General features: G+C 41.7%; 1 protein-coding gene across 7 annotated transcripts in view; it reads left to right on the plus strand.

The window, feature by feature from the left end:
* PDE1C (phosphodiesterase 1C) overlaps nucleotides 1–24,082 on the plus strand; it is a 1,852,914-nt gene that overhangs the window by 1,354,117 nt on the left and 474,715 nt on the right. The gene's annotated exons all lie outside the window — the stretch shown is intronic.

A 24,082-nucleotide genomic window follows, 5' to 3' on the forward strand; every position in this document is an offset into this window, starting at 1 on the left:
AGCAGCAGTGTTGAGTGAAACATTTGTATTTCTCATACTTATTCCTATCATTTGTTTTTTTCAAAATGCTGCATCTTCATATGTGAACATCTTCATTACCTCACTAAATGGCAAGTCTCCATTCATTCTTGAACAGTGATCTTTGTGTAAGCTGAAACACTTGCAGAATTAAATGAAAACATTTTATGCAACTATTATTCATTATGAAAAACATGTCCATGAGAATCTCAGAAATGAAACATTTTAGGTGATGTCAGCCTAATATGAGTAAATATGGTTGCCTGTTAGAATTTTTGCATTTAAACACATTTATTTTGTAAACCCTCATTAGAATTTTGCACATTGTTGCATTCGTTTTCTCGATATTATTAAAATGCTCCCGCAACTTCCCCTCTGATAGTTATCTAACCATCATAAATTATTTCACAAATAAATCTTTAAAGATCACCCTTATCTTCATTTGAGTTTTTCCTCTTTCTTTTCAAGCTCTCAGATTCCTTCAACCTTTTATATTTTCGATTGATGTAATAATTTAATTCTAATTCCCTCTTTGTCTGACCAAACATTAGTATAGGGTCCTAGTATGGCTTTAAGAATCCCTCCTCCTAATGTTGTGAACAAATTGCCTATAGCAGAAACCTCTTTGCCCAAATTCTTTAAACCACTATGGTTTCTAATGATTCTAATTCAGCATCCATTGCAGAAAGGTTATTTGTGTATTCTAAGATATTCTTACTTTCGTCAGGCATATCAGTACAGCAATACCAAGCTTTCAGCATCTTGCACACTCCTCCTTTTTCTGAAAGCAATATGTCTAAAGCTACATTATTTTGTAAAAGCAATAAACTAACAGCCACTAATTATGAGTTAACAACTAATAAAGGTCCAGAAGAACTGGTTGCCTGCAGAATCGTACCTTGCCAAAACAAATTGCTGCTGCTTTGAGTGCCACAGGAAGGACTGCGCCAGGAGCTCTGCCCGCCCGCCTCCCGCCGCCTGACTCCTCGAACCAACTCGGGGTCTGGCCGCCGAGCGGAGTGTGGGTGGACCACAAGCCCCACAACCCCTAGCGGCAAATACCGCGAGAGTAGCGCGACAGGAGGCGCTTAAATTAAACAGCACCCCGGTCGAAGGGGGGAAGCCTGCAGAATCGTACCTTGCCAAAACGAATTGCTGCTGCTTTGAGTGCCACAGGAAGGACTGCGCCAGGAGCTCTGCCCGCCCGCCTCCCGCCGCCTGACTCCTCGAACCAACTCGGGGTCTGGCTGCCGCGCTGAGCGTGGGTGGACCACAAGCCCCACAACCCCTAGCGGCAAATACCGCGAGAGTAGCGCGACAGGAGGCGCTTAAATTAAACAGCACCCCGGTCGAAGGGGGGAAGCCTGCAGAATCGTACCTTGCCAAAACGAATTGCTGCTGCTTTGAGTGCCACAGGAAGGACTGCGCCAGGAGCTCTGCCCGCCCGCCTCCCGCCGCCTGACTCCTCGAACCAACTCGGGGTCTGGCCGCCGAGCGGAGCGTGGGTGGACCACAAGCCCCACAACCCCTAGCGGCAAATACCGTGAGAGTAGCGCGACAGGAGGCGCTTAAATTAAACAGCACCCCGGTCGAAGGGGGGAAGCCTGCAGAATCGTACCTTGCCAAAACGAATTGCTGCTGCTTTGAGTGCCACAGGAAGGACTACGCCAGGAGCTCTGCCCGCCCGCCTCCCGCCGCCTGACTCCTCGAACCAACTCGGGGTCTGGCCGCCGAGCGGAGCGTGGGTGGACCACAAGCCCCACAACCCCTAGCGGCAAATACCGCGAGAGTAGCGCGACAGGAGGCGCTTAAATTAAACAGCACCCCCGTCTCACGGGACGCCCGGGGCGAAGCCCGGGCAAAGGGCGGGCCCTCTACGGCCCTCATCGGCAGGAAGAGACAGGGACTGGGCTAGGAACCCTGTCGGTTGTACGCGGAAAGCCTGACCAAGCAAGTAAGACTCTGTTGTAGCCCTTATATTTAAGTTCTTAGCAATATTCTATTGGTTATAGTGGCAGGATGCCGAAAAAAGGCCCTGTTACCACAAATAATACTATGGACAACTACTTGGTCCAAACTGTGCAAAAAATAAACACACAGAGGAGGGAATCTTTGGGGCTAAGTCAATCCCCGGACCTACATTGTTTGAGCCCCACTATACTTCCTCTTACGGACGATATTATACCTCTGGAGATTGATCCCGAGGACCGTTCAACCCTTCCTACTAATCAGGCCAGGAACAATTTATTGCAGAATGTAGTGCCTGCCCCCGAGGTACTCATTGTGGGACATGGGAATGATATAGACACTGACTCTGATCAGGAGGTACAGACTTGTCTTTCGGAAGAAGATCAGCATACCTCAGACCATGCCCCTCGGCCAGAACGTGGTAATGTTAAAAATCAGCCAAAACGGGGAGGGTTGCGGTCTGGGGCAAGGAGGAAGAGGGCTATTACCCCAAAGGCAAAACTAAAGGACAAGGGAGAGGGTAAACCAAAACATAATGCTGATGATGATTTGTTTCTTAGAATTGCCGAGCTTATTGAAAAGGAAATTAAAGCCATTATTAAACCCCTAGTAGCAAAAATAGATAAATTACAAACCGAGGTTAAAAAGCTGGGGGCACACCAAAACAAGGTAGTGGAGGGTGTTGAAAATATTACTACGTTGGTTGTTAATCTGGGCGCTAATAATGGAGGGAATGATGTCGGTGAGGGAATAGATGAACTGTTGCATAATAATCAACCGATGCAGTTACCGGTTTTGAATGCTAATGAAACAGCTGGTAAAAGTGATGATTTATTAACATTTGAAAACCCTCCCGCACAAGCCCAGATACAAGCTCAGACAACGGACCCCCTACAATTTATAGTTGAAGCTTCACCCGTGATATTAGTGTTAGCCAATGTTCCCCCCTTAGAAGTGGGCTTAGTAGAATCTTCCACCTCTTTGTCAAATAAGGCACTACAATGGCTTACAAATAATATGAGGTTAGCCCCGGGGGGGGTGGGCAGAAATTGGCTCGGGAGATTAAGACTGCAAAAAGGGTTTCTTGGTTAGGAAATCGTCCCAAAAAATTTATAGGGGATTGTGTGGCAGTGACCTCTTTACATCCAGGCGTTCTGCCAAACATCCTCACTAATTTACTCCCGCCCCAACGTAGACAGGGCACTGTTGTCCCATTAACCTTAAAAAAAATTTATGGGGAACAACAGAATGTCACCTACACTAGGAATACTGCACTTGGGTGGGACAACAACTGGGATACGAATAATAGATGGGACCAAGACCGAAACTGTAACATTATAAGCCATCAACCTCATTTAGTTCACCAAAATCCTTTCGCACAATCTCTCTTGTTGTCTAACCGTTATACTCCTTTGTCCTTTTTGGACCAAAACGATTGACTTCAGCCTAATCAAAATAGTTATGAAGGGAAACACGCACCTGTATTAAGTATACTTACCTGGAATGTTGCAGGAACTAAGGCAAAAGTAGGAAATGTGGCATGGGTAGATTGTGTGTCTAAGTTCGACATAATTGCACTACAAGAAACCTGGGACACAAAAAATAGTTTTTCATTAGATGGCTATAGTTATTTTTGTATTCCAGCAGTGCCCAGTGTTGCAGGAAGAGCCAAGGGAGGCCTGTTAAGTCTTTTCAAATTAGATATTAAAGGTTGGCTGAAAAAATGTGATTCGGGCTCCGAGCATTGTTTAATTGTCGAACTTTCCTCAGCAGAATACCCCAATATTTTATTTATAAACTTTTATAATGCCAACGCATCGGACTGTACTGCATATAGTCTAGATAGATTGGATCAGTTTTTGTCAGTCTACAGTGAAAACGTTAATTCTTTTGAAATTATTTTCTTGGGGGACCTTAATATTCACGTGCAATCGTGATGAAGAAGAATATCCTCCTAATTGTTCGCCCATCCATCTTGAACATAACAAACAGGGGGAATGTTTAGAATTTTTTTTAGCAAGATGGAATCTATATGAGTCTGGGTGCGGGGAGGGGGGAGTTAGGGCCCCAACTTTCAAGGGAACAGACAATGGCTCTATTATTGATTATATATTTATTTCATTGTGTTTATTAGGCAATGTTTTAATGTATAAAACTGTGGTTTCTGTTTTTAGTGATCACAATCCTGTCTCCTTGGATTTAGTAACTACTGATCTCATAGGGCGAAAAGTTGACCCTTGTGATAACAGGTCAGCACTAAAAGTTAGTGACCAGGGTCGCAGACTGAAATGGGATAGTATAATCCCGGAATCCTTTGTACAAGAGGTACTCTCCGATGCTGAGGACGAGGTGGGTGTCTGCTTATCTAGTGAGGCTCCTAATAGAGAAGTGATATCTGCCTTTGGCAGCATCTGCAGTAAGATTAATCAAAAATTGCTTGTTGGTCCGAAATTGAAGACAGTGCCCATCAAAAGATGGTTTGATCGCAGATGCTCAAAAGCACACTCTGCTCTGTTAAATGCTTTGAAGGCTGTTCCGAACCTCCCTGCACTTATCACTACTTGCAGAGGCCAGTATAAAAAAGCTATAGCCGATAGAAAAAAGAGATCAAAGATGAAGCTTGGACCCAGCTATTGGATCCAGCAATATTGAAAAATAGTGGAGAATTTTGGAAGATTGTTAATCAACCATTATTTTCAGGGGAGGAAAATTCCCCGCTTGAAACTAATATATCTGATGAAGGTTGGATAAAACATTTTAGTGATATTTACTCTGACCACAGTAGTAGAGACTCTGGGGCTCAGGTTGGCAGTATTGACAATGGAAACCAATTGCACTTTGAGGTAGCAGAAGTTTTACAAGCGATAGACTGTACTCTGAAGAAAAAGGCGCCAGGGCCTGATGGTGTTCCTGCAGACGCTTTTAAATGTTTCCCGAATTTCTGGTCTAGATTACTATACAGGGTCTTTAATGCATTAAGCCATGACAATATTCCAGAGTCATGGAAGACCTCTATAATCATCCCTGTATTTAAAAAGGGTAATAGGCAGGATCCTGCATGTTATAGACCAATCTCATTGATTGACTCATCAGTTAAGATCTTAGGAAGAGTCATTTTAGCAAAATTAAATGAGTGGGCATCTGAGAACAGTATCCTGACAAATGTGCAATATGGTTTTAGACCCAAAAGAAGCACCCAGGACCAATGTCTTAATCTCCACCTGTTGATAGAGAAATACACTAAGGCTAAGGATGGGTCCATGTACCTTGGCTTCATGGACCTCTCCTCTGCCTTCGACCTCGTCAACAGAGCAAAACTATGGTCAATGTTGCTGGAAATGGGCTTGGATAGGACAATAGTTAATCTATTGGCTGACCTGCATTCGGGCCTTTCAGCCAAAATTAGAGTTACCTCGGGTGGAAGGTGTACCGAGGTCTTTGCGTCAGAAAAAGGGGTCAGACAGGGGTGCATTTTGGCACCCCTATTGTTCACATTATATGTGAATGCTTTGGAGTCCGCCCTTAGGGATGTGACCCCGGATATTCCGCGTGCAGGGGAGCAGGGGATTCCTGTCCTCCTTTACGCGGATGACGCGGTACTTCTTGCGCGTACCGGGGTGGGGCTCCAATGCCTTCTGGACGCCTTTGAAACTTTTATGGGGTCACTTGACTTAAAAATAAATGTGAAGAAATCCCAGATTATGCTTATGGGTAGTGTAGCAAGGAGAAATTGTAATAAAACCTTTTTCTGTGGACAGGAGAAGCTTACTCGAGTAACTTCCTTCCCCTATTTAGGGATTACATTTGATGAAAAGGGAAATTGGGGACCCCAAGTAAAGAATAGAGTAACCTCTTTAGCAAGAACATCTTCAGCTCTTCAGGGGTTCTCTAAAAAATTGGGGGCCAGGCCAATCGCAGCCATATTGAAAATCTATAGAGCTAAATGTATTTCAGTGGCATCCTTTGGCAGCTCAATTTGGGGATATAGGGGACTGGATCCCCTGCAGATTATGGAAAATACATTTTTTAGATCTGTTCTTGGTGTTCCACAATCAACTCCGTCCTACACTGTCCATTTGGAACTTGGGGAAGGCTACATCACAGACCTGATAAAAACAGCACCTTTAGTAGCATGGTTGAGGACGTGGCTAAATAATGAAATCCCCTTAAATCATATTATCTTGAGAGATTGCTTGTGTTTGGACAAAGTTAACAACATTAAATGGTTAACTTACATCAAGGAAAACTTTTCCAGGCTGGGGAGGCCAGAGTTATACTCTGCAGTAGAGACCATAACACCCAAAGATATTGTGCTCGTAAAGAGTGCAATGAGAGAGCTTTTATCTCTGGAGAGAGAAGAGAGTGAGCTGAAAAAACCCTGTGTCAGGGCCAGTCTATTATTATCTATACCTGGCGGCCCAGAAAATTACCTGAATAAGGTGACTCACCCTTACCACAGGTTTATTTTAACTCGTTTTCGTTTTAATTTAATACATTTTAATCTTGGTTTTTATCCTGTATGGAGTACCCCTGAAAAAGCGATACCATGTTCCTGTGACCATTTCTCCGAACAAAATACTATGCATCTAGTGATGTTTTGCAGTCATTACATAGATGCAAGGAGGAAGTTTTAAGTGCCCATTCTTAAGGAGGCTGGCTTTATTCAATTCAAACCTGCCCTTATTTATTTACAGCTTTTACAGACTCCTAAGATCATGTTCCATGTGGCTAGTTTCCTGGTGAGTGCTATAAGGAGCAGGAATATTAGACTCAAAAGCATGGCCACCCCCCACTGTTGTACAAACTGCGCACTTTAATAGGCACTATGTAATTGTAATTGGATTTGTAATAGGGACATATCTGGTTTTAGAAATGTTTGCCTTTCTGGGGTTTACCAGCCTTTCTGCATTTGCACTTTGTATTTTATACTGATATGACACGTATATGTAACATGTTGTATGTTTTTACTATATTAAGTGTTTTAACTGTTTTGTATATATGTATTTTTTGGTATATGATTTTAAATAACATGTATATTGCCATTGTCTTTATATGATATTAAGTTATCGCAATAAAGAATTTTGACTGACTGACTGAACTGGTTGCCAGTTTGGCTTCTACCCCTTAAAAGTTTTCTTATTTTCTCATCATCCAGGACAACTCCTAATGGTGGGATTATTACACCTAACATGTCTCAACTAATAGGGTGACTTCACTTATACTACAGGTGTATCTGTGTGATGGTGTCATTGTCAAAACATCTATACTATGCACATGATACATTTTAGGAAACATCAAACCTAAATAACAAATACCCTCCCAATCAGCTGGCAACTGAAAATAAGCATCTTGTCCTCAAACAAAATAAACTCCTGGAATAACTGTCTCTTCTCCTTGTAAATTTTGACATGATCCTCCCATAATTTCGAATGCATGTTCACAACTGCTAATCCTACAGGTCTTTTCCTAATTTGGTTTCTTCTTCTGTTAACACATATTTTACCCGTTTGTTTTCTGTCTAGTTTTAGTTTAGAATAGATCATTTTCTTTATGTATTAATTTTCTCCCTTTTCTTCTCTATATTTACAATGTGAAATGTGTGCTCTCCTTTCTTCTAACATCATGATAATTGTCTTTTATAATGGTCTCATCAGTCATGTCAAATTGTTTTCATATGCCTTAACAGTGTTTATAAGTATGAATGGTTTAAAATAATACCAAGCTGTGTCCATTTCCTCAGCTTGTGGATGTAAATGCATGCTTTTCCGCAAGGGGACTTTTGAAAGAATAATGTCATAGTTTGAGTAATAATATTCAAAATGTTCTTGCCTATATACCAAGCTAAGCAAACTACTACATGTGATTTCTTATTACAAAGGTATGTGATGTTAGGTCACTACCTCTGCAGCTGATGCAGGCGAATGTGCACCGATATAACAGTCCTATGCATCCAATGTCTGTGTGTATTCTTGAACTAACCTAGAATAAACAGTTGAATAATCTTCTTTCATGTAATCTACAAAGGAAGTTTTCAATTCATCTTCATCTAATACGTGTGCAGTTGTCATGTTACTAAATACAGATTTCTCTGTCTCTGGTGTGTAATGTACTGCTGGGAGAGGAGTTGGCCTAACGGCTAGGGCGGTCGACCTCAAATCTGGGTTCGAGTCTTGGCAATGACCCTGAACATCCTGTGATTCTAGGCAAATTACTTAATCTCCCCTTGCCTAACAAAAATGAATGTGTCCTCATGTAATGCAACTGCTGCTATGTAAAGCGCTCTGATATCTGATTTGGGTCAAGTTTGCGCCTTATAAAACTCTGTGAAATAAAACAAAATAAAACAAAGCGATAGCCACTAATACCAATACTAAAAATGTAATGACCATAATAATCTTGCATCGAACCCAGTTTAGGAAACACGTTGGTCTGCAGTCAGAACGTTAAACAAAAATATGACAGCAATAGGTAAACAGCTTGCTTTCAACTTTTTTTTAATCAGTCTCTTAGATTGTTTTTTTGCAGTTAGGTCTTTCAGCTTTATTTTATTTACAACGCCCTTTGTGGAAGAACATGGCGGCGGCAAGTTAGCTCGCCGCGGTGCTCCGTGTTGATCTCCCTGCAGGATCGTCTCCCGCTTTGAGGGGAAGAGTGTTTGAACATGGGGATATGAGTGAACGTCTCGTGGACATGTGAGAGCGTTCCTTGGCTGAACTCCTGGCTTCAGTAGAACTATATTGCCGGATTTCATTACCGTACGGATGGTGGGTTCCTTGCAGAGCAGCTGGCGGAGCGCGGGAGTCCTCTTTCTGTCTCCATGGTGCCTCGGCCGAAGTGAGTGCGGCGTCGAAGACGGCTACAGCTACGGAGGTAGAGGGTGTTGTGGGGGGTTTCGAGTGGACTCATCTGACGCAGGCAAGTCGGGTTTTGACGAGCTAAGCTCCGGGATTTGCTTGATCCAGAGTGTTGGTGTAGCAGGGAGGTTGGAAAGTAAAAATAAAACGCCCATCAGCCCCACAGTCCATCTAGTGAGCAGCTGTTTAGCCCTCTTCTCTCCCCCCCCTGGAAAAACGCTCAGAACTACCAGCTACTTCTATATCCAGCCCGAGGATTTGTGTAGCCGCGCTGGAGCTAAGGAAGGGTAAGAGTTTGAGAAATCTGTTTTCTCCTCGAAGTGTTACAGAGTTAGAGAGCCACACTGACACAAGTACAGTCTTAATCTCTAAAGAAGGATTACATGGTCAGTCCCAATATTTACAAGACTCCGCTCCCTTTGCTGCAGTGGAGGGGTCTTTCGGGCATGAATTGGCCAGTAGAAGTCTTACAGACCTGTCATTGGTAGAAACCACCTCTACTCTACCTGATTTTGCTATTGATGCTGTCGATGTTGAGGAACATATACATGCTTTTTCAAGTAAGAATATCCCAAGTATCCCTGGAGCATTTAACACTACTGGCAGCTTGCTTAATACTCCCAAAGGCGAGCCTAAACGAGGTCGAGGTCACGGACGTAAAAAGAAAATAGGACTAAATAAAGTCGGTGTTCCAGAAGGGAGAATAGAAGTTGTGAAAGGGGTCAATATATCATCCAAGACGAAATCATCCTCTTTTTTGAACACTGAATTCAAGTCTAAAACCCCAATTGTGAAGAGTAAAACCAAGGTGAAGTCCAAGGACTCTAAAGCACTACATCTAGCAGGCTCAAAAATTACTCCTTCACTTCGTTCTTATTTTAAAGCCGTTCCACAGATTTTACATCTTCCTGAAGGCTTAGACCATCAAGGTATGGCATCTACCTTAGAGGGCAATTCTTTATTTTCTTGCCAATCTGCCATATCAGCGGATACATCATTATCTGGGGTGACAGGCCAAGTTGAAAAGTGCCCTGGCCAAGTAATAGAAACAGCTCTAATTACTGATTTAGCAGCAAGCCCACAAGAATTACTAGACCCAGAAATAGAGCGACAGCCAGCGTTGTCCACGCAGCCCCTCCTGCCAGGACAATCTCAGCTCCAGTCTTCATCCATGCAGGAGCTGAGTTTACCTCAAGATCTTACTACAGTTTACTCTGAAGAGGCTGAAGAATTAGATTCTACTGAGTTGGGAGGCGCATCTGGGGGTCCAGATGAAAATGACTCTGTTAACCCTGTCCAACTTGACATTAACTCATTATCAGCCCTTCCTCTTCCTCTCAAGCTCCGATGACGGCAGCCTCTGTTCTGGAGATGTTTTCAGCTCTTACTCTGGAGATAAGGAAAGGATTTGCGGAGTCATCCGCTAATCAACTAGAGTTCAAAAACTATTGTGAAACACTTGACAATAAAATCGAAGGTCTCACTATAAGAACTGGAGTGTTAGAAGAGACGGTTGGCATTCATTCAGTTTATTTGGATCAGGCGAAGGAGGATATTAAGAAACTTACAAAGGAAGATCTGGCTCTCAGCGAGAGGATGGAGTCCCTTGAGAACAATGCGAGAAGGGGGAACATCCATATTTTTAATGTTCCGGAAGGATCTGAAGGGTCAGATATTAAACAATACATCGTCTCATTACTGAAGGATGCACTGTCTCTAGAATATACTCCCGCAGAGCTGTCAATCGATATTCAGAGGGTACATAGAGATCCCTTTAAACTGAATCCACAGAGATCTAAACCACGCAAAATTTTAGTCAATTTTCACACTTATGTCCTAAAGGAACGCATCTTAAATATGGCCTTGAATCAAAAGTCTTTGTCTGGAAAAGGCTTTACTTTTTTGATAAGATCGGACCTTTCCCGAATAACACTCGAAAAGCAATGGGAATTTGGGAGGCGCCTGGATGCCTTCAGAAAATTGGGCGCAACAGCTCAGCTCATGTTTCCGGCAGCCCTTAAAGTAATGCACAACAACAAGATGTATAATATCAGGTCCGTGCAAGCAGCTGATGAGCTATTAATGGATCTGGGCAAAGGGGCCAGCAAGGCGTAATATTAGGCCCGTGCAAGCAGCTGATGAGCTACTAATGGATCTGGGCAAAGGGGCCCACAAGGTTTAATATTAGGGGCCCTTTCTTTTTTAAAAATCCTAACTGCTTAAATAGGTCCTGCTATTCAATCCTCCATGTTCTCAATATGAAAATCAAGAGGCAGATGCACCTATATATACATGCACTATATATGCACTACACTAGTCAAAAACCTCATAGTTTCAATTAATTTTTCTCTCTCTTTGTTTCAAAATTTCTCATTCACTCGTTATTAGTTACTTGAATAGTTAGAGGTTAGACTTTCTTGCAGGGGGTCAACCGGTGGGGCACTATCTACTGGACATTGTTCCGGTTAGATAATGCAAGGGTTCTTCACGGGGGGAGGGGCTCTCACCCTGAGGGGCTGAGTGCGAAGGGGTGGCAAAAATGTAAAAAAGTCCTCAATAACCTAAATGGTAGTTTTTGGAATGGTAATTCATATTTCACACATAATTGCTGTACGCAAGTATTTAACATTACTATAGATATCTTATTTGGTATAGTACTAATCATTGTGTTCTATTGGTTAAGAGATGAGTAGTGTAGGTTTCCTTTCCTGGAACGTCAATGGCCTCCGCACCAAGCCCGAGCCAGTAGAATTCTGCAATATCTGAAGGACTCGGATGCACAGGTCATGGTGTTGCAGGAAACTCACCTTACGCATTCTGAACTGTCGGCACTATTTAAGAAGAATAGATGGATTGACTTTATGGTCTCTACCACTCAAACTTCTCATACAAGAGGTGTTGCGATTATTTTTAAAAAGGGAGTTAAAGCTAAGTTAATCTCACAGGCTGTAGATTCTTCTGGCAGATGGGCCATAGCTTCAGTTCTTATGGCTGGGTTTTCAGTTACAATAGTCGGCTATTACGGTCCGAATCAGGATGACCCCTCTTCATTGGAAACAATTTTCTTGCAGTTACTCTCCATTTCTGGACCTATAATTTTAGCCGGCGACTTTAATATTGTGTTGGACCCCATCTTGGACAAGTCCCCTAATAATCGATCTATGGTTTTGTCTAAAACTAGATCCTTCTTACTAGACGCTATGAGACAGCACAGGTTTGTGGATGTCTGGCGACAAAGGTCGGGAAACCAACAGGGAGTTTACTATAGGAATTTTAAATATCACCATAGGTCAAGGATTGACTATATTTTGATTACTCAAAGACTGGTTGATTCTTTCAAAACAATAGAATATTTTCCTTCGCATCTCTCAGATCATTCTGCGGTTAAATTGGTGTTAGGTTTCTGTAGTAAAAAACCCCAGTCTACGTGGTCCTTTGATCGCTCTCTCCTCACTAATGAGGAGGATATCTTGTATCTAAAGTCAGAGACTCACAACTTCTTTTTGTCTAATAATGGTACTGCCTCTAATAGAATTATTTGGGACTCGTTTAAGGCAACGTTGAGAGGGTTGATTGTTGCCAAAGTAGCCTTTCGGAGGAAGAGTTATAACGAAACGATTTCCTCTATAGAATCAGATATGGCTCGTGTTCAACATGAGATCGACCTTAACAGCACAGCTTCGAGGTCTATTTTAGATCCTCTTCACAATCAACTGGTGACTCTGAAGGGAAGTTTGGCTTCGATCCTAAATTTGAGGGTCCAACAGAGATGGGAAGCCAGTAAGTTGGCTCACTTCGAATATAGTGAAGGCGCTGGCAAACTACTGGCTTGGAAGACCAAAGTAGATCAGGTCCGGAACAACATTGCATCTATAAAAGTAGGAAACATCAATCTCTCTTCAGATGATGAAATTAGGAAGGCATTTAGGGAATTCTTCCAGGAAATATATCAAGAGGACAAAGTAATATCGGCTGAGTCTGCTAAGAGTTGGTTGAATAATATTACTCTACCCTCCTTTTCTCTTGAACAATCCCAATACTTGGATAAACCCATTACAGAGAGTGAGGTGATATCTGCTATTAAGAAATCTAAGAAGGGGAAGGCGTCGGGACCCGATGGCCTGCCAGCTGAGTTATACAGGATCTTGGACTCCGAGATCGCTCCTTTCCTCACTAATTTGTTTAATCAAATACTTTTAGAAGGAATGTCCCCTCCAGCATCTTGGGATAACGCCTCTATTACCCTCATTTTAAAACCGGGTAAACCTAAGGAAGAGCGTGGGTCGTATATGCCAATTTCCATTCTGAATGTGGATTACAAAATCTTTACCACAGTTCTATCTTCAAGACTGGCCGATATCGCACCTTCTGTCCTTCATTCGGATCAAAAGGGGTTCTTGAAGGGCAGACAATTATATGAATTGACTTATGATTTAATTGGCGCCATAGATATCGCAATATCCAATAATCTTCCTGAAATGATGTCGCTTTGACAATAAATAGATTTGAATAAAGGATATTTATTCACAGATAAGAGACAAGGTATATACTATGAGCCTGGGTCTAAACTGTCTTCCCTGGAATCTGGAACCCAGCAGAGTTCCTGATTCCAGGTGTGACACGGCAATACCACACATTCCCCTTTGTAAAGAGAAATTAGGAAGTAATTTAAACAGAACATGGAAATACAGAAATTGATAAACAAAGTACATTTTGATTCAGATTAGGAAAACAAAAAACTTCAATAATGAGATGAACCATTGTAAATTAAATAAATCAGATTATCTATAAAGTTGATAATCTTTAAACCGCACTGGAGTGAGACATTTCCTCTGTGTACGTTGAACAGTATTAGAAGCAGGACAACAGGCGATCTTACTTTCAGGAACATTGTGAAGTGACGTTGAACCAGAGAACTTCCTCCAATTACCAGCACTATTGGAGGACTTTGAGTTGAATGGAATACTAGACTGTGGAACAGTATCCTTAGGCCACAACCACATGGGGATTTTTACTACCTTGGACATATTCCACACATTACCATCAGAAAGTTCTAGAACTTGTCGACCAACACGTTTGACCATCAAGGGATCTGAATAACGTGACTCTCCTGACCTGACTAGTCTGCCCTTTTTGACTCGAACCCAATCATTGACACTAAACAGAGAAGAATTACCACCCTTTGAATCAGAATCACTATCTATAACTTTTTCCGAGTCAAGTAACCTCATCCAAGGTTGGCTCATGTTGGAGACACATCTCCTCCCTCTCATCTTTTCAAAAGGAGAGAGATCACCCATGCTTCTAGGTGTATTTCTATAGCACCACAGAATCTCACTTATGGTTTGCTTACAATCACCACCACTGCGTAACGCTAACTGGAGACCCTCTTTAAACACCCTAATCCATCTCTCTACAATGCCATTACTATTGGGATAATAGACTGAAACACGTTTGTGTCTAATACCATGACACGCTAAAAACTCCTTCATCTCTAGAGAGACAAACTGTACCCCATTATCAGTTGTAATAGATTCAGGGAAACTTTCTCTTTCAAATACTTCATTTAAAAACTTGATCACAGCCCCTGATGTAATGCTAGAGACCATCTTTACTTCTGGCCATTGGGACAATTGGTCAACCAAGATAATGGCATACATCATACTCTTATTGAATGACATAGGACCTGCAATGTCTAAAGATACACTCTCCCAAACCCGTGAAGGTCTAGAAACAGGGAAATGTTCATACACAACATGCTTCTGAGACTTGTCACTTAAACAACAATCCATACAGTCCCTGACATACCTTTCTATACACTTATCCATCCCTGGCCACCAAAATTCGCTTCTAATCCTTCTTTTCATGGATGTCATTCCAGGGTGACCCTCATGAGCCATCTCCAAAATTTTGGACTGCAATTCAACAGGCACTACCAATTGGAAACCTCTGAACAAAATCCCCTCAACTACAGATAACTCTTGGGCAACATGATAGAAAGGTTGAACACTATCAGTCAACAAGTCCTTGCGTGGCCATTGAGTTTTCACAAAACCACAAATCTCATTCAAAATAGGGTCATCAGCACATGCCAATTTCCATGTGTCCTCACGGATACATCCTTTAGAAATTTCACAAATTGACACTACATTGTCATCATCATTGTCCACCTCAACTACATTGTCATCAGGCACAGGTAATCTGGATAAGCAGTCAGCTAACACATTTCTAACACCAGGAATATATTCAACTTTAAAGTGAAAATACTGAAGCTTGTATTGCCACCTGGCTATCCTTGAAGTCGCTTTTCCACAACCTTTGGTTGTAAATAAATCTACTAGAGGACGATGGTCAGACCAGAGTTTAAAAACAGTACCGTACACATACTTGCGGTAATATTCTATACCCCACCAGCAAGCTAGGGCTTCTTTTTCTAATGTGGAGTATTTACACTCTGCATCTCTCAAAGGCCTTGAAGCAAACCCAATCGTTACCATTTGCCCTTTTTGGCGTTGCATTAATACGGCACCAATTCCTACATTGCTGGCATCCGTAATGATGACAGAACTATGAGCAGTGTTAAATGTTGCCAAAGCAGGTGCAGAAGCTATACATTGTTTCAATAAAACGAATTCTTTTTTACAATTTTCATCCCAAAGGAAATGAACATTTTTCTTCATTAAATTTCTCATATGTACAGTTTTATCAGAAAACAGGGGAATACATTTTGAATAATATTCGGCAAGCCCCAAGAAAGACCTGAGCTGGTCTTTATTCCCAGGATCAGGAGCCGATTCAATTGCCTTGATCAAATTTAATTTTGGAGAAATGCCATCTTTATTAATGGTATGTCCCAAGTAGTCAACAGAAGATACTCCAAATTTACACTTTTCTTTTGTAAGAGTTAGACCACTATCTTGTAGCACACATAGCCCCTCATACAATATTTCAGAATGTTCAGATGAATTAGATGCAAATATCAAAATGTCGTCTTGAAAGTATAAGACGTTTTTAAAATCTTTAAAAAGATTGTGCATCACTCTTTGAAAGACAGAAGATGCCGATATTAGGCCAAAGGGCATTCTCTTGTATCTGAACGCACCTTCTGACGTGATGAAAGATGTTAAATGTCTACTGTCCTTGTGTAATGAAATTTGATGGTAAGCATTGGACAAATCCAGAGTGGAAAAAACGGATGCCCCTTTCAATTTTGTAAACATTTCATTTATATTAGGCAAAGGATGCCTATCCACCCATACATTCTCATTCAAATCTCTCAAATCTACACAAAGTCTTACTTTGCCGTTGGGCTTGTGAGCAACAATGACCGGGGACAACCAAACCGAAGATTCTATTTCTTCGATGATATCTAATTCACACAATCTCTTGAGTTCAGCCTTCACTGAATCTCTTAAATGTAAAGGTACGTTCCTTACTTTATGAATCTTTGGTACTGCGTCATCTCTAAGGATTATTTTATGCTCAAAATTCTTCAAAAGACCTAAAGCAGAAGTGGAAAACACAGAGGGAATTTTTTTTTCACATTCATGGTCAAGATCAGATTCCACATTCATGACTAGATCTGAATACCCAAGTACTTGATCAGGATGGTTGGGATCCAATTTTATCATTAAGTCCCTTTGTTGAGGCCACCCCAATAAACATGAACCATCCTTTGCTACGTAAACCTTGGAATTAATGGTTTTCCCTTTAAAACTTAGTGATGTTGTAAAATAACCAAGGATGTCAATGGGCTTTTTCCCATACCCAAGCAATTTTACATCAGGAGGGGATAATTTTAAACCCGGAAATTCTTTTATCCATTCTTCACCAATGAGAGTGCGTTTTGCACCTGAGTCTGCCATAACATTGATGTTCTTTCCCCCAATTTCCACAGTACAGTATGGAGAGTCTTTATCACATTCATTAATTTCATACACAGCAAAAAGAAATTCTTCTTCTAAATTGTCATCATCTATCTCGTTAACCTCCTCACTAGAACCTTTTCTTTGTATAAAACCTTTACCTTTAAACTTGTTCATATTTTTACACATTTTACTAAAATGACCTTTTAATCTGCAATATCTGCAAAATTGTCCAATAGCAGGACATTTTCTGTCATTCGCTAGGTGGTCAGGATTCCCACACTTGAAACATGCATATTCTCTCCTCTCTTGGAACGGTTGATTCTTGCTTCTATACGAACTCTTCTCTTCAAGGTTGGATTTTTTAACAATGTTCACTTCAGCAGGTTTTTTTTCTGTAAGTTCTTTTACACCCAGATTCATGCTTTCAAAACGATGTGCAATGTCTAATGCTTTGTCCAAAGTTAAATCCTCTGTGTCTAAAAGTTTCCCTTGAAGTTTGATATTCGCAACTTTATGGACCATTTGATCACGCAGCATTTGATCATGAAAAGTTGAATAATTGCACTTGGACGCTAAAATTCTTAAGCCATTTATAAACGAGTCAATTGATTCACCTGGTAATTGACCCCTACTTAAGAACTTATGCCGCGATACCACCACGTTAACTTTCTTAATATATTGTTTGTCCAACTGTGCAATCGCTTCTTCAAAAACATCAATGGCTTGCTCAGAAGATGTCACATTGCCTGTGTCAACCGGTAAATGACTTAGGACATGTCTTCCTTCAGCGCCTAAACAGTGTTTTAAAATTGCCAGTTTTCTTTTATCGGTGTAGTCCTCACCACCAATAGCCTCAATGTATGCACAAAAACCTTCTTTCCATCTTTTCCATTCTAAAATGGGTTCACCGGGATTTGGTAGAAAAGGTGGAGGAGCAGAGAAACCTTCCATTGTATAAATGTAACCTTAAGTCAGCAACAGATGAATTATTCTTGCAAAACAATTAACATTTATTTATTTATTTATTTATGCTTTATTTCATGTTCTCCTCCGTTATTGCCTCGTAAAATTGTCTAGATATTCCTATTGATAATTTTACGGTCCTTTACAGGGTTCTTAAGACTTCTTTCGTATTGCTGGGCAGTTATGTATGTTCATTTTCATGATATCACGCGTTTGCAGTGATGTTCAATTGAAATTAGCCCAAAAGATGGCCGCCGCGCGTCGAGATGCGTGGTGACGCGCTAAAACGTCACGCGTATGCGCACTAGCTCTCCTGCTGCCAGGCACTCGCGCTGAAGATGCGCCGACACCCTCTCGCGCTCACACGCGCCTTCTCGCGTCTTCTCGCGCCGATGACCTCAAAAGCGCTGAAACTGGTTTAAATTGTATATTTTACTCACGGATGGGTTCTAATCTTCGGGAGTTTCACCAATACTCCTCCGCTCCAGTCCGTGGTATCGAACAGTCTTCCAGCTAGAAAACAGAAGACAACTCGTGATCCTCCATATGCAGCGCCTTCTCCAACGTTGCAGGTAGGGACTCCAGGCTCGGATTGTTCTTTCTCCAGACGTCGCCAGTGAAATGATGTCGCTTTGACAATAAATAGATTTGAATAAAGGATATTTATTCAAAGGTAAGAGACAAGGTATATACTATGAGCCTGGGTCTAAACTGTCTTCCCTGGAATCTGGAACCCAGCAGAGTTCCTGATTTCAGGTGTGACACGGCAATACCACACTTCCATTGGCGGCCCTTACACTGGACGCAACCAAGGCTTTCGACAGGGTTAATTGGGTATACCTGTCGGAGGCCTTGGCCAAGTTTGGTGTGGGGGAAAGTTTCCGTAGGGCGATTGGCCTGTTGTACAGTAACCCCTCTGCATCTCTTCTCGTTAACGGTGATCTATCGAGCCCTTTTTCTATCACTAGGGGAACCCGACAGGGGTGCCCGCTCTCCCCCTTGCTTTTCGATTTTTACATTGAGCCTTTTGCGCAATATCTAAGGGAGGAGGTCTCCATCAAACCTTTCTATTATCAAGGCTGGAAGAGGAAGGTGGCATTATATGCCGACGACGTGCTTATCTTAACATCAGAAGCCGCCATGGCTCTTCCGGCTATCGTGAACCTGGCTCATCCTTTTGGACAAGTGTCTGGTTATGAAATTAACACAGCCAAAACTGAAATGCTTGTTTGGAATGATGAGAACCCTCCAACAGAACTTCAACCAGGCATCTCAATGCGATATCTAGGTTTGACAATAGTAAAAGATATTAATAAAATAGTCCAAGTTAATTTGTCCACAGTATTTAAAGATTGCCGCAAGCTTCTCCAATCTTGGTCACACCTCCCTCTGTCATTAATAGGTAGGGTCAATCTTATCAAAATGTCTATTCTTCCAAAAATTTCTTTTTTATTTAACACCATTCCTTTACATTTTGATCAAAATATCTTAGCCAAATTTCAATCAAACATCTCATCTTTCATTTGGAACAATCATCTTCCACGGATCGCCTGGAAAAAACTAAGACGGCGACGTGATAAGGGTGGTTTGGCAGCTCTAGATCTAAAAATGTATGCTTGGGCCTTTCAATTATCCCATTCACGAATGCTGTTGAAGGGTCCCGTAGCCTCGGGGGTGGGTCTTATGTATGCAGCTATGTTGGAGGGGGAAAAAATTAACCATTCCAGTTTTCTTTTTAAGTTCGGAAATCCTAAGTTTAAAAAAAAAATTAAACTGGAGACTCTACAATGTTTTGCCAGGACATGGGCTGAAATTATGAAATCCATAAAAGTAAATTACTTTTGTGAGAAAACTCCATTGTGGGACTTGCCCGAAAATCCTGCCTGGCTTGATGACACCTTAGCAATCCCTCTGAGAGAGGCAGGCTTGGAAGTATGGGGTGACCTCTTTTATGAGGGAGATCTATTTTCGTGGGAACATCTGCAAGCCAAGGTTGGCCCTAATTTCTCCCGTTTCAAATATATACAGATTCACAGTTGGACTGTAGCTTATAAAGCATCTCCTGCCAATAAGAATAAGTTTAAACTTGGAGGGCATAGCCCATTTATTTCTGACTTACTAAACAGAGGTCCAGCAAAGAAAGAAATATCTAAATAGTATAATTTTATTCTGGAGGGGTCAGATGGGGACTTTGTTTTGCCAGAGTCATTATGGGGTTCTGTTCTGATGGATCTGAATTTACAAAATCTTTGGAAGTCTTCCTTCGAGCTTCTGTGGAGCATTGTCAAGCCGTCCTGGCTTCGCAGAAATCATATTTTTACCCTGCATAGGGCGTACTATTCCCCTCTAAGACTTTCTAAATTCGCAGGAGGCCAGTCAGTGTCTTGTACTAAATGTGGTTTGATTGCTGCTTCGGATACACATATGTTTTTTGAATGCCCGGTATTAACCACATTTTGGCAGGATATCAGCAATTCCCTTACAGAATCTTTAGGAAGACCTGTCATAATGGATTCGTCTCTAATAATATTTGGAGTCCTAGAAGGTGTACAATATCCACTCAGATGTCTAGTCTTTTATTCCATCCTGCTCGCAAGAAGAGAGATCTGCAGGAAATGGAAAGACCCTTTACTTCCCTCCTTTAGAGATTGGCAAAACTCAGTATTGTAGACCTCAGTTACAGATCTGGCTAGATCTGGTAATCACAGAAAAAGGGCCTTTTGGCATTTATTCTCGTGGCTTCAGTGATCCATCCGGGTTTTTTTTTTTTTTTCCCGAGTCCAATGATTGATCTCTTATGGTGCTTTTATATTTTGTACCAATGGAACAGCCGATATCCGGTTCATGCCCGGCCCCCACTTGGCTGCTAAAACTACCCCAAGGTTTGCCATAGATTGGCAAATCAAGGACTCAGTGCCTCTTTGGAATACGGTGGAAAGCTGAGGGAGAGGTGGCCCCCATAAGATTTGTGTCCCTTCCAGTTTTTCAGATAAACTGAGACAGCTATTCTCCATTAATTCCTTTGGTACTTTGTCTATATGGTGGTTATAAGGACAAAATAAATAAATAAATAAAAAAACAACGCCCTTTGTGTAGTCATCCCTAACCCTAATCTGTCGTCTTCTAAAATGTTATCCCTACTCTTCTACTGCAACCTTGGGCCTAAGGAAATCTTTGCAGTTCTTTTTTTTTTAGTCAGTCTTTATTTTCAGTCTATTTTACTTGTCAGTCAATTCATTTTTCAAACTTTTTGTTTCTTTCAGAATCCTTTTTCAGCAGCTTTTTCCCAATAATGTTTTATTTTTATGTCATGGATGTTCAAACAGTTCTTATCTCAAGTCAATCAAATCTGATATTGGCCTTTTTAGCACCTGATTCACGCAGTAAGTGCATTCAGGTGCAGAATACCTGTGACAAGGTACTCTCACTCTTTTTGATCTCCTTGGTGCCTGCTAATCTCCTTCTTCTGTGCCACTTGTACTGCTTGATTCTGTCAAATTGTTGGCAGTATGCATTCAACAGACACACTTGATCTCATTTTCTTCCGACCCTGGTTTTGTGGCCATTCAACATTGTAAGTGACTCTTCTTGATCCAGTACTTGTCCCTTCATCTGGATCTTCTGGTTGTTCTGTTTAATATCTCAACTGTCACCTCAGGTTGAGCTCTTGTTACTTCTTTTTCCTCACGAGAAACTTCAATGCCACTTTGTGAAATCACAGGAACTTGATTTGGTGCGACTCTGGTTCTTAACCCTGTTCTCCTCCCTGCTATTGTGTCTCTTGCATTACCACTCCTTGAACTTGTACAACCTGTGGTGGGACAGTCACCAATGCTCTTAGCCATGACTCAAAGAACACTGGGCCCGATACACAAAGGTAAGTTGAGACGAAAGTCTAACTTTACGATTATGGTATTCACAAAGGGCATTTATGATGAGTAAAGTTAGACTTTTTTCTCAGTTAAAAATACGTTTTGGTCTTAAGTTTAACTAAGACCAAAAACTGAGACAAAAGTCTAACTTTACTGCTTGTAAAAGCCCTTTGTGAATGCAGAAAGTTGTAAAGTGAGACTTTCATCTCAGTTTACCTTTGTGAATTGGGGCCGACTATTACTTCATCTGTATATCTTGTTATCTGAGTTTGTGATGCATACACCCTGTTTGGTACGCTGGAAAATCACCTGGAAGGGGCCTTTCAATATAAGTTCCAGGCAAGACTTCTGCACATGTTTCTTTATCAGTCACCAAGACTAAGGTTGTGACACTGTTCTTGATGCACATTTGCAGTGACAACTTCAGCCTGACGAGAAACTGAATACACCACATGAGTCAATCCTTTGCAGTAATTAAATATCATATCATCTGTAATGTTCACATGTGCATTTCCAGTTACAACAGGCAACTCACTTCATGCCCCATCAGGATCTCATGCTGCAATAATCCTGCCTTCCTTTCCTTTCAGGTGTACTTCAGAGACTCATCAACACCAAGGGCAAAGCATCAGGCCATCTGGATTCACATACTTTCCCCAACCGGAACTTTGTGGTTGCATTGAGCTATTCAACAATCCCATATGCATCTGGGCGATAACTGCAGTGTATTCTCTGTTCCACCTGTAGAGCTGCACAAAGCATTCTAAGGACCTAATTGTTTAAATCAGTGCCATGATCTGACTTCAGAGAAACTGGTAACCCAAACCTGGGCTCTCTCAACAGCAGTTTTGCTACAGTGAGACTGTTATTTCTCAGTGTTGGCTTCCACCCATCGAGAAAAAATACGCACTATACCCTGAACCTATCTCAGCCGATTACAAACAGGCATCTCTATAAAGTCCATTTGCATTCTGTTGAAGGAACCACCTGATGTTCCTATGTGACTCAAGGGCTGATTACGAGTTTGGTCCACGGGACTGCCAAACTCACGGTGGAGGTGCGGTTGTGGTCGAGGATCGCCGCACCAGCTGTCCGACTGCTGTAGTATGAATACAGCGATCAGACCTCCAGAGAACCATCGCAACCTCCAGGGATTAGCGATCCCTGGCTGTGGTGTGACGGTCTAAGGAAGCAATATTGTTGGCGGTGCTGCTGTAACACCGCCAAATATTTTACCAGTTTCCCCACCTCCAGTCTTTTTATGGCAGTGAACCTACCATGAAATGCTGGCTGTGGGGAAACAAATGGGGCCAACCCTGTGCATGGGGATTTATTTATTTGATTTATTTTATTTGAAAGGTTTTTTATAGCACAAACATGACCCATAAGGGTATTAGAGCACTGTACAACAGACAGAGGATAAGATTGGTCAGTAAAAAGCAAATAAAATACACATTTGTAGTTAACCATCACAATTACAGAAAGAGCAAACCAAACATGTGGAGCATGTAACGAGAACAAAAATTGCCTCAAAAAACAAATTGCCTCAAAGAATGAGATACCCCTGTTGTCTGTAAGACATACAAGTTAGTTATGTGGTCTTCAGGTCGATTGTTGCAGCTGGTTATTCAGGAGTAGCCCTTTGACTTGTATTTTGAATGAAGAGTTAGAAGGATTAGAATGGATATCGGGAGGAAGAGCGTTCCAAATTTTTGGGGCAAGACCAGAGAAGGCACGGTTGTAGGTTCTTTTCTTTTTCAATTTGTGATGTTTCAGCAGGAGAGTGCTAGAGCTTCTTAGGGCCCGATTCATACCAGAAAGGTCAAGCTTTTTTGCCAAGTAGGTTGAGGTGTTATAACGAAGAGCTTTGTGCGTCAAGCAGGTTATTTTGAAATGGATCCGATCTTTGAGCGATAGCCATTTGAACTGGATTAGGTCAGGTGTGATGTGATCATGTTTTTGTTAGCCCGTGATGAGTCTGGGAGCAGAATTCATAGTGGTCCTAAGAGGAGCCAGTCTAGCTTTGGACAACCCAGCCAAGGTGACAATTACATATTCCAAACTGGAGATAACTAAGGACAGGACTGCTAGGTGCAAGTCCACAGGAGACATGAATTATTTAAGTGTGTTGAGATGGTGGTTAGCTCCCCTAGTTGTTGCACTGATGTGGTATTGCATATTCAGGTATTTGTCGAGCGTTATGCCTAAAGATCTTGTGGATTCAACAACATGCGGATCGCAGTTGACAGATGTAAGTTGTTTGAGTCATTCTTGAATGGGTGCGGAGTGGTTGGGCTGGGCAATCAGGAGGAATTAGGTCTTGAGAGTATTCAGCATAAGGTGATTGTGGGTAATTATTGTTGAGTTTTCAGAAGAACACAGCTCAGAGTTTTGACGTCTTCCAGTGAGGTCATTTTCATATAAAGTTGAATGTCCTCAACGTACATGTGGTATTGTATGTTTGCACGTTTCAGAATTTCTGTGATGAGTCCAATGAACAAGTTGAAAAGCATAGGCGAGAGTGTGGAGCCTTGAGGCA

The sequence above is a fragment of the Lissotriton helveticus genome, chromosome 4_1, assembly GCF_964261635.1.
Source record: "Lissotriton helveticus chromosome 4_1, aLisHel1.1, whole genome shotgun sequence".
In the NCBI taxonomy this organism is placed as follows: Eukaryota; Metazoa; Chordata; class Amphibia; order Caudata; family Salamandridae; genus Lissotriton; species Lissotriton helveticus.